Below are 20360 nucleotides of genomic sequence, written 5' to 3' on the forward strand. Positions count from 1 at the left end.
CTGATTCTAAGCCCCATATACTTTTCATAAATCCATTTTGTCTACACGGATCAAACTTAATGAAAGATTCATGCTTTGCAGAATATGATTTCTGCTTCAGATGTCACTTACAGATCAGCTTCTGATTATTCTTAAGAAATAATAGTGTAAAAGATCCAGTCATGAACTAGGTAAGCCCCACATAAAAAATAAAGTTTTAATGTCTAGAAAAAGAGACAAGAAATTTCGATCCTTATATTGATAGCAATTAGTTTCTAAATGCCTAATGTAACAAACTTTGTTAGACTAGAGGTAATTTGAGTATTTATTCTAGCTTTGAAATTTTGAACATGTATATAATATTCTCCCACCATGAGAGATATTTTAGTTAGGGTAATAAAACCTGCTATAATAGCTACACCCCAAATTATCAGAGGCTAAACACAATTGAAGTTTATTTTTCAATCACGTAAGTCCAAACAGGTGGATCTGATAGGTGGACAGTCCTCTTGTAAGATGTGATATAAAGACCCTAGCTTTTTCCACCTTATGCTCTTTCAATATTTAAAATGTGGATTCCATTGTCACCTTGCTCTTCTGCATGAAGACAGCAGAGTGGGAAAAACCTAGAGGATCATGGTGAGAGGGTTGTAGGGGCCTGGCCTGAATGTGGTATGTATTATTTCTGCCCCATAAACTATAAGCAAGCTACGTTGTCAAACCCGCCTACTAAGGATGGTGAAAAATGCAATACAGCCATGTGTACAGAAAAGAGAAATGAGATTGAAAATCAGAAAGGAGACTGCCACAAAGTGTAATATCTTTTTCTTGGAATCAAAAATATTCTAAATCCAGAAGCTTAGGAAGCAATGATAGCTTGAAAAAAGTTATGCATAGAAACTTAGATTGGTTCCTGCATTAAAGTAAGAATAAAGTTCAGTCAAGAGTGAAGTTTATTGAAAGTTCATAGAAATGATACTGGTAACAGTGTTTCTAGTTACACCAATAAAACTGAAATAATAATTATAATAATGAGATTAAAACTAATGAGAGATGTCAGACCATTTTCTAATACCTTTATGAATTTTTAAAAATTAATCCTCTCAGTAACTCATGAGATAGCTTCTAATGACTTCAGTGTTCAAAGAAACTGATTTACATAAATTATTTGTTTAAAATTATACAGCAACATGGTGGACACAGATTTGGACTCCAACGTCATGCTCTACACTATAGGTAATCCCCTTTATAGCTTAGCATCCTAAAATAATTCAAGTATTTTTGCCTCATCTAATCTTTTTAAATATTACAGCTAATAAAATCAGAATAGTTTATTTCCTGTTGGCAACATATATTTAAAACAAGAAGCCTTGTGTGTTTTTATTATAGTAGCTTAAAGAAGAAAAGCATAGAACTAGATACTTTCTCAGCTTCCTCCTATTCCCATGTGTGTGTAATTTCAAAGCATACTTTAAAGTGTGAAGTAGCTGCATGCAACTACATTAGTTTCTTTAGCAGGAAACCAGAGCTTCCAAGGAAATCTTTCAAGAAAGTGCTAAGGGCCAGGGTGTGAAATAGAGGAAGTGACGATGCATACCTGATGGCAAATTATTCTTTGTTGTTATGTGATCACTCAAGCAGTTGTTGGCGGAAGAGCTCTGCTACCTGCTCCTTTGTCACATCTGTCAACAAAACTGCATTGTTCCTTTGGCTCAGCTCTCCCAGGCCAGACTTCTGCTTAACGGATATTTTCAGATGTTGCTTTCACTTTTCAATAAGCTTCAAAAGAGCATAGCATCATGGTTCATAATTGCATGGTATGCTCCAGCTCCTCTACTGGTGTATGTTTGGCTTTTTTTTCCAGAGTTGGAAAGATGTGAGTTCACTTTGCAAAAGGAATTGCATTTTCTTAAAATTGCCTCTTCATGTCTGGATATACAGAATCGGATAATGCCAATCTCAGTTTGATAAAATTCTATTACTAAATCATCGTAATTGATAATATTCCTTTCATTTTTCCTTCAAGTCAACATTGTTTTTCAGCTTAACATATTGGATAAATAAAACTCAGAAACTCAAGTCAATCCACAGTTTATTTAAATACCTTCTTTGAAAATAATCATACAGTTTTTGATAGCAAGAGAGCTAATTGGGTTCAGTAGCTGGGTTTACATACAAATTTTCTAGGAGTGTGCAGGGTGCTTATAAATGAATGAAGTGTGAGGTTAAAGTTATTTGTCTTTAAAGTTAACAAGTACATATTGATAGGGTGATTTTTTTTTTCTTCATTTACCATAAGATACTTGTGAAGATAAACCCCAGGAGTGAACTTGAGAGAATCTCTTATCTTTTTCTTCAACATAGAAGGCCCATTAAAAAAATCAATTTGGAGATTTTAAGGCAGTAGTATTGACACTCTCCCTAGGGATTTTGAGACCTGGTGTGACATTGCAAAGAGTAGAGGAGGACATGAAGAATAAGCTTTTTTCAACTAAGGCATTTGGTCATTAGTGCAAATATAAATTAAGCTAATTACATAAAGTAAAATGAGATATTATCCTTCTAATTACCTCAAACAAGAGAAAATACATTGATTAACTACAATATAGGGCCATACAAAATATTCTGAAATGGGTATCTAGAATACATTCTAATGGTGTACACATCGGCACTTTGCAAAATTCAATTTTCTGTGAAATGTAATGCAAATTACAATGAAAGTTATAATTTATTACCATGCAATAGTGCTATTGATTTAATTTTTCAAATACATTTCTTTAAGATTAAATGTTGTAAAAATTCTTCCTTTACAACTCACATACAGAAGAAGTTATTATAATAGTACGATGAGTATGTATTGATTTGGAGTGTTGTAGAACAATTAAGTTGGAATATGTTTAAATTCTATATATATATATTTTTTAAATTATTTATTTATTTATCTATTTATTTATGGCTGTGTTGGGTCCTCGTCCCTGTGCGAGGGCCCTCCCAAGCCGTGGCAAGCGGGGGCCACCCCCCATCGCGGTGCGCGGGCCTCTCACCATCGCAGCCCCTCGCTGCCGAGCACAGGCTCCAGACGCGCAGGCCCAGCAACTGTGGCTCACGGGCCAAGCCGCTCCGCGGCACGCGGGATCCTCCCAGACCAGGGCCCGAACCCGCGTCCCCCGCACCGGCAGGCAGACTCCCAACCACTGCGCCACCAGGGAAGCCCAAATTCTATATTTTAATTAGCATAAAATATTATTAGAACATCTATATTAAAATTTGATAATAGCTTGGGTATTGGATTTTACAGAATTAGTAATAATTTTCTTAGATGGGATAATAATCTAAGGTTATGCTAGAGAATGTCCTAAATCTTTGTAGACACATGGTTAACTATGTAAGGCTTAAGTGTTATGATATCTCAAATACTTTGAAAGTATTCAGTAAATTTAGGTAGATGATAGATAGAAAATAGATAAATGTAGCAAATATGGCAACATATTGATAATTGTTGAACCTAGGCTGTGAGTATAGTGTAGTAAAACCTTCCTTTAACTTTTTGTATATTTGAAAATATTAATAATAAAAATGTTGAAAAAATAAAACAATTATAAATCAGAAGAAAAAACTACATTGCACAATTATCATGTATACAATGTAAATTTTTAGAGCTTGAGGGTAAATATTTTCTTATGTTCTCTTGCAAAAATAGCATAGTAAAATAGCTAAGGACTATTCTGTTTACTAATTATCAACAGAATCTGTGTTTGCAATATTTATTTTTTAATGTTATATACCTTCCTTCATCTCCACTTGTATATACTTGCAAGTATCATACTTACTGTAAATAATTTTAAATACTCAGTGATATCAATAGATATGTGTGTAAATGAACTTTAATTATAACCTTGGGGTAATCGTTCAAGTGAGTAATTCACATTAGGAATTTACTCAGCTCTTCAAATAACTTAAATACTTAATAGGAGTATACATTCCAAAGGTAGCCACAGTAAGTTCTTTAGGATATTACTACATAAATAGAAATTAGCTTAGGAGATAATAGAATTTTTCTTTGTTGCATTGAGTGGTATTCAAGATATGTAGTTGACTAGAAATATGGACCAAGCACTACTACCCCTGTATGAACCATGAATGGAGAATATGCAGTCTGCAACCTTCCAAGTGGAGCCTTGAATCTAGAACTCTATCAGTTTTCTGTCCTTTCATTTAAGGGAAGTTTGTGTAGATTGCTCTGATAGGAAGATTAGTTGATTCGGCCAGAAGAATGGTATTGTCTTTACCTTGAGAACTGAGACCATCTTTGCCAATACCTATGGCAAAATCACATCTGTTTTTGCAGCAAAAAATTTTGCCTGGTTATATAGGGCCATACACCAGTAACTTACTTTTGTGTTTGCTTCAGAAAACTCCGACAAATTAATTCATGGGTGACAACAATCTGCACACCTAGGCAAACATCTTGCTTATCAAACAGCAGTTTACTTGTCAAGACTTGCTTGAAGATCTTCACTTCTCTGTGTCTACCAATCCTCAACCATTATGTCAACCACTTTGCCCAATACCAATCAATTCTATACCTTGAAAGATCTGCCTCAAAAAAACTTGAACCCAGATTGTAAAACCCTGTAACCTGTCACTTCTGACTTCTTCCTTTGGAGACCCTTCTAAGAATCTTATCAAGGTGGTGTTTTTGCTTCCCGAAGTGATTTCTAATCACCTTGATTTATAGGTTGTCTAGCAATATTTGGGGGTATTCAACAACCTCAAAATGAACTCTCATTATAAGGAATTTGTCAGACTGCCTAAAAGGACAAAGTGCAAGGACTTTACTAACTTACGCCTGCTTGTAAATTAACGTTTGATGCGGTAGAACTTGGTCTGAAACTAGCTTTCGTCAGAATATAACACCTGTTGGTTGAGTTTGTGTGGGAGAAACCTATAGCCATTCACTTATCTCTAAAGTTGCAGGCCAAATATATCCACTAAAACTTCAGGGAAATTGGGAATGGTCAAATTGGCTTATACTGTTGTGCAAAAACAAGGTAAATGACATGGGTGGGGCATCATAAAGAATGTATGCTATTACTGAAATGTGTATTCCTGATATGAAGTCATGACAAGGAATAATATTTCTTACACATACCCACCAGTGTATTTTTCTCTGTAGAAAAAGATAAGTATTTTAGTAAACAAAAGAAAAATGTTAATAAAATGAACTAACTAAAATCAGTATCCAGGGAAAAAGATTAAAATAATAGTTGTAATGTCCTATTGCCAGAAAGTTGCTATGCCATCAAATAACCTTAAACCATATGTATATTATATTTCCTTATATAGACACTCAAATTTAACTATATGACTTAAAGTGAACAGAATGTTTCCTAAAACCAAAATTTTAAATAATCCTTACCTTTGGAAATATCACAAACCCCCAGAGTCTAGCATAAGGTAGGATTTTAATAATACTACACATGATATCAGTCAGGGTAATACTTGCAAAATAGTGGCATATTGCTGTGGCCTTTGGAAAAAATTATACAGTAGTTAAAGCTTGTTTGTAGAATTATTCTCCTCTCTTCTTGGTTTCCTCAAGATCTTAGTCTATGTAGAAATGGAATTTTGAGTATTTATTCATACTAAAGTATGAGTAATGGAAATCAGTCACTACTGGATTGTTCAAGTATTTAATTTAAAAAAGCACTCTGTGCAAAACACTATGAGTAGATTTCTGTGCGTGAGATACATCAACAAAATTTAAGGACTTGAAGTCTTTGGAGTCAGTATCAACTGTGGCTCAGCCTTTTATTATCTGCATCACAATGGAAAAATCTTTTTTTCCAGTTTTATTGAGAAATAATTGACATATATCACAGCATGATGGTTTGATTTACATATATTGAGGTTGGGGATGGAGGGGTGTGCCACTGGCTGATAGAACTGTTGGATAGAACTGCTGGCTTGGTTCCCTATCTAAGTAAGACTGTAGGATAGCCTCTGTAGTTGCCTGTTTTTTCTGGTGAGGCTTACTAGATGGTTGGGACTGGACCCCATATCTGGTAGTGGATGAGGCTGTGAATTAACTTATCTGCTGTGGCAGGGCAGCAGGGTGGAACCTGGGACCTGTGCAGCTCTTTGGGAATCTGGATCAGGCCGGAGTGTGCACTGAACTCCCTGATCAGGTGAGGCCACAGGCTTTGCTCTGCAGGTGGAGGAAGCCATAGGCTGTGCTCTCTGTTTGAATGCACTGTACATGGGGCTACTGAATGGGCTATGCAGCCTCCCATGTGCTCTGGTTAGGTTCTCCGGTAGAACAGTCTGAAGCCTGTATTCAACCATGAGTGGGACTATGCATTAGATTTTCTACTCAGGTGCAGTGGGAGAAGCAGCCCTAAAACCAGTTAAGCTCTTTGTTTGTTGTGTTAACTCAAGCCCACCCACAATTCAAGTTCCTTGATTGACCAGGGCCACTGGCTTTACTTGGCAAACTATCAGCTCTGCCCACCCACATCTTGGCTCGAGTGCTGCCAGGCTGCACAGCTTGCAGGTGTTGTCTCCAGCCCTTCTGGTCAGATGGGGCCGGAAGAAACTCTCCACATCAGGTGGGGCTGTAATTTAGCTCCTTGCCTGGCGTGGGCAAAATGGGCTCTAGGGCCAGCAAAACTCCTCCTTTGAGGATCCAAATCAGGCAGCACCCCTCTGAGTTCCCTGGTCAGAGTGCACCCCCAAGTGGTTTCTGCAGAAGAGCAAAGCCACCAGTTGGGATTACTAGCTGGGAACTGCAGGTATACACTCAGTCTGCCAAGATCCCTGTAATGGTTGTTGCAAGCCCCTCCCCACTTCTCCATCACAGATTCCCAGTGGTTGAGCCCCACAGACTTCACTTCAATCCTCGCGGTGCAGGATCAGAGTAGAGGCTCCCACAAAGCAGCCCACAATGCTATCCTCCCTCTATGTTTTCTTTTCCCACTGGAGGAAGTAGAGGCTCAGGGGAGCTCTCTCCACTGCACTGGCCTGGGGGAGGGACAGTGTGGTCAACATGTGGCTGCTTCTCTTACCCTTCTAATGGGGTGTGTTTTGGTCCAGTGGTATGGCGATGGGGGTGCTTCAGCCTCACCCCCATGATCTAGGATTCTCTCAGTCATGTCTTGTTCTTGAATAGTGGTTATTCTTCTTGTGAGGGAGAGCAAAGTTAGGAACAGCCTATGTCACCATCTTGGTGATGTCAGAATGGGAAAATCTCCTAATTTCTCTGAGCTTTAGCTTTCTCATGTCTTAGAAAATTGAGTTACTGATCCTGAGCTCTTACGATCGTATAAGGATTAAATAAAATAAGTTATAGGAAGCACCTTATATTCTACTCCCTACTAAATATACCACAGTCTACCTGGAGACACAGAGGTAAATATAAACTTACAGCTATGAAGCAGCCAGAATCAATGTAGAGGTGTAACACATTAATTACAATGGCATGTGATGGGTAGAAATGATTGTTCCGGTAGTTTATGGGCATATGTCTTACTGGCACACATGGTTTCAGTGCTTTTGAGTACTTGAAATCATACCAACAAGTTGTCACTTTCACTGCCTCTGTTTTCAGTGGCATCACACAATTGTGAAAATCATCTTGTTTCTCACTTAGGAATAATTTTTTTTTTTTACATCATAGAATTAGATTGCCCACTGAAATATAAAGATGGTAATACACCATAGGTGAGAAGATATAATTATCATAACTGCCTTTCTCTTCACCTTGTCCCTTAAAGTGTAAATTATAATGAGATGAAGACTTGAAGTAGAAAGTAGCTCTGTGGGTTGTTTTTCATATGAAGAGAGACTGAGTTAGGTTGAGCACACTGGCTTCATTCTCAGTTGAGGAGTGGTTGTTTTAAATCTGCTCTCACTCTGCAACACCTTGAGCAGCCTCGTGATTGCACAAATTAATTTTGCAGCTCCTGCTGCTGATTTTAATGATGTCAATATGCCACTTATCTACTTTTATATTGTTTATTTTAAATATATAGAGGAAAAGGGAAAGTAATTTCTCTTTTGTTATTTTCAAGTACTGTATAATTTCTGGAGGAAAAAAATGTAAGGTACTCCTCCCTCTGAAAAAAAATTTTTTTTGAAACAGAAATTTAGCAAATGAAACTTTGCTAACTCAAGAGGGCAACATTCTGTCCTTAAATTACATATACAGATTTACTCTTTTGATTCCTCAGTTAATTAAAGTAGAATCCTATTATGATGTGAGTCATTACAGAGTCCAGTCACACCCCTTACAAGTCTTTGTTCTTTCAGTTTCCTCCTCTCATTCTGACTTCTCTCTTCTTTTCACTTACATATATTATTCCCATTCTTCTACAGGAAACGCTTCCTGATCTCTCATCTTTATATTTAATACTACCCTTTAATTCCCTGAACACATTTTCAGACTCCAAATTGGCTAAGACTGTGGGCCAAGTTCAGTTTTTTTCTGAAATATTTTAAAAAGTAAGAGTGTGTTACTTGAGTTTAATTTCCAGCTAAATCCATAGGACCTCTAAATGTTACTGCTTTATCATCTTTAAAATGAAAATGGTAATAGTATTTACATGTGGGTTTGTTGAAGATTAACACGTAACTAGGATTTAACCAAGCACACAGTGAACATTTAAGAACTTAAGCTATTATGATGATGATTAATGTCTACAATTGCTGTATTGGAATCTATTCCTCTAACAAGTATTTGCTACTTAAATAATATACTGCTCTGTATCATTATGTAGATGATACTCTTAAATTTGTATTGGATCCCTAATAAAATTATGAATCTCAAAGATTGTAATAATGTCACCAGTTTCTTTCATGTCAGCCCACCCTATTCAAAGTGGTACTTTATTCAGAATTAGGCATATAACATTGCTAAATAATAACATCATTACTAAATAATGACATCAAATTATTTGGAATAGTTATTAATTTAATAAATATTTATTAAATTCCTTCTACATGAAAAAAAACAGTGATAGTTAGAAAGAAAAAGTCTTCTTTCCAGGAAATTCACAGTTTAATAAAGATAAATCACAGTAACAAAGAGGAATTCTAGTAGAAAAGGACATTACCTATGAAATGAATACAGCCCAGTAAATTCATGACATTCAAAATACACACATTTATTTAGTATATGTTTTAGGCTTTATAGGCCATACAGTTTCTGTTGCACCTATTTAACTCTGTCATTGTAGCATGAAAGCAGCCGTAGACAATACATAAACAAATATGTATGGCTAATGGTCTAATAAAACTTTATTTATGGATATAAAGTTTGAATTTTATATAATTTTTTTATATCACAAAATATGATTCTTCCTTTGATATATTTTTTCCCAGCCATTTAATAATGTAAAAACTATTCTTAGCTTGCACGCTGTATAAAAATAGATAGTGGGCCAGATAGGGCCCACAAGCCACATTTTGCTGATCTCTGGTAGATATAATTGCATCTTGTTAGGCAGTAATTGCCTTGTCTCTTTTTATACTATGCTAAAAATTCTACAGTGTTAAGTGCCAAAAGAAGATTGAGATATGGTGTTCAGGAAATTTCAAGGAAGGCTTTATGAAGAGTGAAGATTTTGAACTGACTCCAAGTTTACTACCAACGGGGAGCAATTAGCTTCATTCTCTTCTCTGACTGGAAGTTGCAGGCATAAAGCAGTTCAGCCAGCTGACAAGGTGTATGCTATTTGGCATTCCAAAAAATAAATGAAAATTCTCCAGACCCTTACGTACGTATTCGTTTATTTTGTTCAGTCATTATCATTATCATATCTCCATAGGACTTTTTCTAGTCAGTCTTGACGATGTATGTTGAACTATATCTCACAAGTTAAGCAATCTTTTTTTCTCTCCCCTGCCTCCCACCATTTTCATCTTGGAAATGACTGAGATTTTCAGTGGATCTAGTTTACCGTTCTTTGTTGCCCAAGGCATGTCTCTGGCTTTTAGTCATTGTGACCCCAATTTGAAATTTTTGCTGTCCTTAGATCTGACCCCTTCTTGCCTTGTCCTCAAGCCTTGGCCCAACACAAAAACCAGAGTGACCCTTTTATCACATCTAGGCTGTAGTTTCCTTTCAATGAATATCATGGCAGTGCCTTTGGAAGATATTTCCTGGGATCTGTTTATATAAAATTCTGTACGATGTACTGCCTTTTCTCAGTAATTGGAATATGCTTATAGTCACAGTTAATATCTAAAATCTCAAAATGTGTGACCCTTACTTGTTAACCTGTGATTTTGTTCTCTCGAGTGTTTTGTGGCTATGGCCACATTCATTTCATAAGCAATATCCTTTTTCCATTAGGATTCTTCTCTCTCGCTGGGTTTAAAGAAAGATTTGTTTTCACTCCCACTGTTAGTCTGGCTTCCCTGACTCCTCCATTCTTTTGTTGTCTCTTTGAGCCTGTCTCTTGCTGTTATGGATATTTTATACAGGTCGTGCACTGTATCGGTATTACCTCTGGCTGAATCCTTTTGTCTCCCTCAAATGTCAATAGTCAGCCTGATAATTTTCCCAAATATTCAGTGCTTTTCAGCTGATACATCCTGGTATAGAATGAAAACATGAATTCTTCTCAAAATAATTTTTCTTTTTCCTTTCCAACTAGAATATTTATGCCAAAGAAATGTCAAATTTACCAGCTGTCCCTACTTTTCACCCCAAAATAAGGAGGATATTTAACAATATATATCCAAATGCTTCTTTTTACAAGAATAACAATAATACGACGTGGCTTTGTGGTCAGAAAAAGCATCAGATGTGGAATTCGAACTGAATTCAAATTTCTAACTTTGTTTCTGTATTTAATCAAGTCATTTCACTTTGCCGAGTTTCTGTTTTCTTAAATTTGAGAATTACGGGAACAATAATACCTACCTTTAGGGTAGTTGTGTTAAATGTTTTATAAAAGTAACTTATTGCAGCATCCTCTGAGCAAATGAAACTAGACTAAGCACAAAGGAAAAAAAAAAGTGCCAGCACAGCATAGTGGTTCAGAACCACTGATGGATGCTGGAACCACATGGCTGGCTTGATATCACAGCTGGACATTACTTACAGGATGTGTGATGTCAGGCAGCTACTTGACTCATCTAATCTGCAAGCAGCCCTGTGTGCTCTTATCCTGCCAACTGAAAGCAGCCAATGAGCATGAAGCTGGGTGTTATCAAGTGCCTCTTCATGCTGAGCCTGTACTAGGTGCATTATCTACTTTAACGATCTTGGCAACTCTGTAAGCCGTGCGGCTGACAGGGTTTTTGTGCTCTGGCTGGCTGTCAGGCCTGAGTCTCTGAGATGGGAGAGCCGAGTTCAGGACATTGGACCACCAAAGAACTCCCGGCCCCACGTAATATCAATCGGCGAGAGCTCTCCCAGAGATCTCCGTCTCGATGCTAAGACCCACCTGCACTCAATGACCAGCAAGCTCCAGTGCCGGACATCCTATGCCAAACAACTAGCAAGACAGGAACACAACCCCACCCATGAGCAGAGAGGTTGCCTAAAATCACAAGTTCACAGGCACCCCAAAACACACCACCAGACGCAGTCCTGCCCACCAGAAAGACAAGATCCAGCCTCATCCACCAGAACACAGGCACCAGTCCCCTCCACCAGGAAGCCTACACAACACACTGAATCAAGCTTACCCACTGGAGGCAGACACCAAAAACAACGGGAACTACAAGCCTACAGCCTGTGAAAAGGAGACCCCAAACACAGTAAGTTAAACAAAATGAGAAGACAGAGAAACACACAACAGATGAAGGAGCAAGGTAAAAACCCACCAGACCAAACAAATGAACAGGAAATAGGCAGTCAACCTGAAAAAATTCAGAGTAATGATACTAAAGATGATCCAAAGTCTTGGAAATAGAATGGAGAAAATACAAGAAGTGTTTAATAAGGACCTAGAAGAACCAAAGAGCAAACAAACAATGATGAACAACACAATAACTGAAATTAAAAATTCTCTAGAAGGAATCAATAGCAGAATAACTAAGGCAGAAGAACGGAAAAGTGAACTGGAAGATAAAATAGTGGAAATAACTACCACAGAACAGAATAAAGAAAAAAGCATGAAAAGAATTGAGGACAGTCTCAGAGATCTCTGGGACAACATTAAATGCACCAACATTCGAACTGTAGGGGTCCCAGAAGAAGAATAGAAAAAGAAAGGGACTGAGAAAATACTTGAAGAGATTTTGGTTGAAAACTCCCCTAATATGGAAAAGGAAATAATCAAGTCCAGGAAGCGCAGAGAGTCCCATACAGGATAAATCCAAGGAAACACGCCAAGACACATATTAATCAAACTATCAAAAATTAAATACAAAGAAAAAATATTGAAAGCAGCAAGGGAAAAGCAACAAACATATACAAGGGAATCCTGATAAGGTTAACAGCTGCTCTTTCAGCAGAAACTCTGCAGGCCAGAAGGGAGTGGTAGGACATATTTAAATTGATGAAAGGGAATAATCTACAACCAAGATTACTCTACCCAGCAAGGATCTCATTCAGATTCGACAGAGAAATTAAAATCTTTACCGACAAGCAAAAGCTAAGAGAATTCAGCACCACCAAACCAGCTTTCTAACAAATGCTAAAGGAACTTCTCTAGGCAGGAAACACAAGAGAAGGAAAAGACCTACAAAAACAAACCCCAAGCAATTAAGAAAATGGTAATAGGAACATACATATCGATAATTACCTTAAATGTAAATGGGTTAAATGCTCCAACCAAAAGACATAGACTGGCTGAATGGATACAAAAACAAGACCATATATATGCTGTCTACAAGAGACCCACTTCAGACCTAGGGACACATACAGACTGAAAGTGGGGATGGAAAAAGATATTCCATACAAATGGAAATCAAAAGAAAGCTGGAGTAGCAATTCTCATATCAGACAAAATAGACTTTAAAATAAAGACTATTACAAGAGACAAAGAAGGACACTACTTAACGATCAAGGGACCAATCCAAGAAGAAGCTATAACAATTGTAAATATTTATGCACCCAACATAGGAACATTACAATACATAAGGCAAATGCTAACAGCCATAAAAGGGGAAATTGACAGTAACACAGTAATAGTAGGGGACTTTAACACCCCACTTTCCCCAATGGCTAGATCAACCAAAATGAAAATAAATAAGGAAACACAAGCTTTATGACACATTAAACAAGATGGACTTAGTTGATATTTAAAGAACATTCCATCCAAAAACAACAGAATACACTTTCTTCTCAAGTGCTCATGGAACATTCTCCAGGATAGATCATATCTTGGGTCACAAATCAAGCCTTGGTAAATTTAACAAAATTGAAATCATATCAAGAATCTTTTCTGACCACAATGCTATGAGACTAGATATCAATTACAGGGAAAAAAAACTGTGAAAACTACAAACACATGGAGGCTAAGCAATATGCTACTAAATAACCAAGAGATCACTGAAGAAATCAAAGAGGAAATCAAAAAATACCTGGAAACAAATGACAGTGAAAACACGACAACCCAAAACCTATGGGATGCAGCAAAAGCAGTTCTAAGAGGGAAGTTTATAGCAATACAATCCTACCTCAAGAAACAAGAAACATCTCAAATAAACAACCTAACCTTACAGCTAAAGCAATTAGAGAAAGAAGAACAAAAAACCCCCAAAGTTGGCAGAAGGAAAGAAATAATAAAGATCAGATCAGAAGTAAATGAAAAAGAAATGAAGGGAACAATACCAAAGATCAATAAAAGTAAAAGCTGGTTCTTTGAGAAGATAAAGTTGATAAACTATTAGCCAGATTCATCAAAAAAAAAAAAAAAAGGGAGAAGACTCAAATCAAAAGAATTAGAAATGAAAAAGGAGAAGTAACAACTGACACTGCAGAAATACAAAGGATCATGAGAGATAATGACAAGCAACTATATGCCAACAAAATGGACAACCTGGAAGAAATGGACAAATTCTTAGGAAAGCACAGCCTTCTGAGACTGAACCTGGAAGAAACAGAATATATAAACAGACCAATCACAAGCACCGAAATGAAACTGTGATTAAAAGTCTTCCAACAGGGCTTCCCTGGTGGTGCAGTGGTTGAGAATCTGCCTACCAATGCAGGGGACACGGGTTCGAGCCCTGGTCTGGGAAGATCCCACATGCCGCGGAGCAACTGGGCCCGTGAGCCACAACTACTGAGCCTGCGCGTCTGGAGCCTGTGCTCCGCAACAAGAGAGGCCGCGATAGTGAGAGGCCCGCGCACAGCAATGAAGAGTGGCCCCCACTTGCTGCAACTAGAGAAAGCCCTCGCACAGAAACAAAGACCCAACACAGCTAAAAATAAATAAATTTATTAAAAAAAAAAAAAAAAAAGTCTTCCAGCAAACAAAATCGCAGGGCCAGATGGCTTCAAAGGCGAATTCTATCAAACACTGAGAGAAGAGCTAACACCTATCTTTCTCAAAATTTTCCAAAATATAGCAGAAGGAGGAACACCCCCATACTCATTCTATGAGGCCACCATCACCCTGATACCAAAACCAGACATAGATGTCACAAAAAAAGCAAACTACAGGCCAATATCACTGATGAACAAAGATGCAAAAATCCTAGCAAACAGAATCCCACAGCACATTAAAAGGATCATACACCATGATCAAGTGGGGTTTATCCCAGGAATGCAAGCATTCTTCAATATACACAAATCAATCAATGTGATACACCATATTAACAGATTTAATGATAAAAACCATATTATAATTTCAGTAGATGCAGAAAAAGCTTTTGACAAAATTCAACACCCATTTATGATTAAAAAAACCCTCCAGAAAGCAAGCATAGAGGGAACTTACCTCAACATAATAAAGGCCATATATGACAAACCCACAGCCAACATCGTTCTCAATGGTGAAAAACTGAAGCCATTTCCACTACGATCAGGAAGAAAACAAGGTTGCCCACTCTCACCACTGTTATTCAACTTAGTTTTGGAAGTTTTAGCCACAGCAATCAGAAAAAAAAAGAAATTAAAGGAATGCAAATCAGAAAAGAGGAAGTAAAACTGTCACTGTTTGCAGATGACATGATACTATACATAGAGAATCCTAAAGATGCTACCAGAAAACTACTAGAGCTAATCAATGAATTTGGTAAAGTAGCAGGATACAAAATTAATGCACAGAAATCTCTTGCATTCCTCTACACTAAAGATGAAAAATCTGAAAGAGAAATTAAGGAAATACTCCCAATTACCACTGAAACAAAAAGAATAAAATACCTAGGAATTAACCTACCTAAGGAGACAAAAGACCTGTATGCAGAAAACTATAAGACACTGATGAAAGAAATTAAAGATGACACAAACAGATGGAGAGATATACCATGTTCTTGGATTGGAAGAATCAACATTGTGAAAATGACTATACTACCCGAAGCAATCTACAGATTCAGTGCAATCCCTATCAAACTACCAATGGCATTTTTCACAGAACTAGAACAAATAATTGCTCAATTTGTGTGGAAACACAAAAGACCCCGAATAGCCAAAGCAATCTTGGGAAAGAAAAACGGAGCTGGAGGAATCAGGCTCCCAGTCCTCAGACTATACTACAAAGCTACAGTAATCAAGACAGGATGGTACTGGCACATAAACAGAAATATAGATCAATGGAACAGGATAGAAAGCCCAGAGATAAAGCCACACACCTATGGTCAGCTAATCTATGACAAAGGAGGCAAGGATATACAATGGAGAAAGACAGTCTCTTCAATAAGTGGTGCTGGGAAAACTGGACAGCTACATGTAAAAGAATGAAATTAGAACACTCCCTAACACCATACACAAAAATAAACTCAAAATGGATTAAAGACCTAAATTTAAGACCAGACACTGTAAAACTCTTAGAGGAAAACATAGGCAGAACACTCTTTGACATAAATCACAGCAAAATATTTTTTGACCCACCTCTTAGAATAACGGAAATAAAAACAACAATAAACAAGTGGAACCTAATGAAACTTAAAGGCTTTTACACAGCAAAGGAAACCATAAACAAGACAAAAAGATAACCCTCACTATGGGAGAAAATATTTGCAAATGAAGCAACTGACAAATGATTAATCTCCAAAATATACAAGCAGCTCGTGCAGCTCAATATCTAAAAACAAAAAACCCAATCCAAAAATGGGCAGAAGACCTAAATAGACATTTCTCCAAAGAAGATATACAGATTGCTAACAAACACATTAAAGGGTTCTCAATATCACTAATCATTAGAGAAATGCAAATCAAAACTGCAATGAGGTATCACCTCACACTGGTCAGAATGGCCATCATCAAAAGGTCTACAAACAATAAATGCTGGAGAGGTTCTGGAGAAAAGGGAACCCTCTTGCACTGTTGGTGGGAATGTAAATTGATACAGCCACTATGGAGAACAGTATGGAGGTTCCTTAAAAAACGAAAAATAGAACTACCATATGACCCAGCAATCCAACTACTGGGCATATACCCTGAGAAAACCGTAATTCAAAAAGAATCATGTACCACAATGTTCATTGCTTCACTATTTACAATAGCCAGGACGTGGAGGCAACCTAAGTGTCCATCGACAGATGAATGGATAAAGAAGATGTGGCACATATATACAATGGGATATTACTCAGCCATATAAAGAAACGAAATAGAGTTATTTGTAGTGAGGTGGATGGACCTAGAGTTTGTCATACAGAGTGAAGTAAGTCAGAAAGAGGAAAACAAATACCGTATGCTAACACATGATGTATGGAATATAAAAGAAAAAGAAAAATGCTTCTGAAGAACCTCGGGGCTGGACAGGAATAAAGATGCAGACGTAGAGAATGGACTTGAGGACACGGCGAAGGGGAAGGGTAAGCTGGGACAAAGTGAGAGATTGGCATAGACATATATACCCTACCAAATGTAAAATAGATAGCTAGCGGGAAGCAGCTGCTTAGTACAGGGAGAACAATTCAGTCCTTTTGTCCAGCTAGAGGGATGGGGTAGGGAGGATGGGAGGGAGATGCAAGAAGGAGGAGATATGGGGATATATGTATATGTATAGCTGATTCACTTTGTTATAAAGCAGAAACTAACACACCATTGTAAAGCAATTATACTCCAATAAAGATGTTTTAAAAAGTCACTTATTATAACAGTAAACAATCTTGAAAGATTGCTTCTTCTCATAGAAATATAGGGCTTGTCTCTCCCAAATTAACTTTACCTGTTTAGAGATTTTGTGGTGTGAGAAGGAAAAGGGTTTACATCACATATCAGATGCCAAATTAGCACAGTACCCTTTATACATCCATTTTTATTTTCTGAAAGATTCTTTTCTTGGCAACTGCCACCTCCTGTCTCTTGTCCTGCATAACCTCTTAGGTCCCCTTTATTATACCTCAGATTTCACTCCTAGTGATTAGTTTCTCTTTCCACTTAGGTCATTGAACGTCCAGCGGTCCATTGACCCTACCTCTCTAGGAACATATTTCAGCCGCCATTGCCTGGTATTTTCAAACATGTTCCTTAGTGGTCTCTCTGGACCTCCTTTTCTTTCCCTCACCCAAAAGGCTTATCAAAACATTCAGTCTAGGAAACTTATCTCTCCTATATGCAAATCAACTGCTTTGATATCACATCACATGGTGGAAGGGATGTGAGCTATATGTTAACAAAGCCTTGTAGGAGATAATTGAGCATAATATCTAAGTATAACAATATTTTTGATCAGCAAGGTCAGAACTTGGCATGAATTTGTACCATCATATGTTCATTCCATGAATTCCAACTTGACAAACTTAAACTTTATTAATCATGAGTAATCTGTACTTTCTTATACAAAATAGAATAGTGTATAGGAATATCCCTATTTATCCACACTCACCCACATTCACACACAATGATAAAACCATCCTATTGGGAACAGGATACTTATTTTTGATATCTTTCTCTTTCTCCTTATATCCATTTTCATTGCCTACCCCAGCCTATCCCATCCCTGGCATCAAAAGACCAAGCAGAGCACTTCTAGGCTTGACGTCACAATACAGCCTCCAACATTCACCTGCCTAATGACCTCATTCCGTTGACCTCATTCTCTTCTTTCCAAATTAATAGCTAGTGGCTTATAGACCCTATAGGTATATTTATAATGCTGATATATTTATCGATGTCTAATTCTTCCTCTCAGGTAAATCCATTTACATTCATTGGGTATGTTTGGAATGGTGAGGTTTTAACTGAAAATTTTAGGCATTTTGTGGAAGACCTTTTAGGTCAAACTTCCAATTTATGAGATCATGATACATAGGCAGACTATTTTAAGAGATAATGTGAAATGTTCCATTTAATTGGGTTAGTTGGGTGTGGCACCATTTGACTGTAAGTGAGAGCAACAATTTAAAGGCTGGTAAAGTTTAGGATCATAGATTTCTCAGTTGAATTGAGAACTTTGCATATATTTTATTGTTGTAAGTCATTTAAATATGTTGTTTTATTATAAGAAAATTGTTCAGAAATGTCCCACCATAATATAGTTATTACTTAGTAAGCATGTAGATTGCTCTATATATCTATTATTTTTCTAACTTTATGAATCAATTTGTTCAACAGTTTTTTTTGTTCTTATTTGTGAGATTTTTGCCAATTTGGAGAATATAGTGATGAAAATATTGTTGCTATATTTGTAGAGGTCCTTGATCTGTGCACGAAAGTTTAAATTTAACATGTTTCTTTTTGTTATTCCAATACAAATTTTAAAATCCCTGACTTAAGACATTTGTACTGGAGTGAAACTTCAAGGTCAACCAATTTTCAAAGTATGCCAATGAATTGTCAAGGAAACCATAAATAATAAAAATAATGGCATGTAACAAGGGATTGCTAATGTAAGAACATTGCTGTAAGCCCATTATATATTAAGTCCTTTAATCCTCACAATCCTATGGATTTTGTACTGTTCCCATTTTACAGAGGAGGAAACTGAGGGATTAATTTGCTCAAGGTCACACATAAAGAAGCAACTGGTAAAATGATAATATTTGGCTTTCCTTTAAATTTCCCAGCTTCTAAAGCCACAAGAAATTCTAGAAGAATAGTCAGCAGGGCCCTTTTATCTGAATCTAGGGAATAGCTTATTCCTGTTTCCACATTTTACAGACACAGGAAGCTTTAGAAAGAGCCACTTACGTACACATGTTTTTGGCCCTATTGGATGCTCACGTTTCTATTTTTTTTTAAATTTTGGTTTCATTTGTAGTTTCTAGAGCTATGTTTACATGCAGCCTTTATTTCAGTATGCCCAAATCACAAGTTCTGCAGTGATAATAGGTTCCATGGTCAGTTACATTTGTTTTACTTAATAATGGAATTCTTGGATTCTCCAATATATTAACATGTACTGTGATTTCCCAAGAAAGAGGTCACACTTTAAAGAGTTTCTCATATTTATCTGTACTCCCTCCCCAATTATTTGTGTTTGTATGTGTGCATATCTTAAACGTTCTCTGGAAGTCACTCTGGGAAAAAATGGACTGAATGATCACAATTAAGATATTTCTAAAGACTGATATGATGTATATTAACTATGTGGATATTAAAATATTGAAATTTAATAATTCATAAAATGGGAGAGAACAAACCTTTTAAATATACAGAAGAATATAAGAAAGAAAATATTTAAAAAGTCTTTTGAGAATCCATGTTTAATGCTGGGATTTTCCTGATAAAATAATTTCCCTGACTCCACTGCTCCTCCCTTCTGCTGACATGTGAAGAAAAGCACTTTATTTTCTGTAATGACTCTCCATTTCTGTAATTTAATCTACATTCAATTTTTTCTTATTAACATTCTGTTCACATAATCATAATTTGAAAATATGAATTGAAGTCCAGAGGACCAACTGCCTTAAACCAAAATTATATCCAAGCACTGTGAAAGCATTTGTTTCAATGATCTATTGTTCTTTAATGAAATGAGTGACAATTTGTGGCCATTTTTAATCTATCAAAGTCTTTTCTTGCACATTTTACTTTCTTGTCAACTAGGATTCTAACATGTAGATTTTAAATACTATGAAATACCATGTTGACAAAATGCCTCAGCCTTCTTGATAATTTTAATGTATCTTGAATCATTATTTTAGATTAAACATCTGTTGATATTTCTAAGGGAACAAAAGACATGTGAGGATGAGGTAGAAAATGCAAACAAAGTGACATCAGATAAAACATCAAGGAAGTAATTTATATGATTTTAATTAATACTCATTATAATCTAATGCTGATTGTTTTCAATTCTAATATATCTAAGTCA

Source organism: Eubalaena glacialis, chromosome 11, assembly GCF_028564815.1.
Source record: "Eubalaena glacialis isolate mEubGla1 chromosome 11, mEubGla1.1.hap2.+ XY, whole genome shotgun sequence".
Classification (NCBI taxonomy): Eukaryota; Metazoa; Chordata; class Mammalia; order Artiodactyla; family Balaenidae; genus Eubalaena; species Eubalaena glacialis.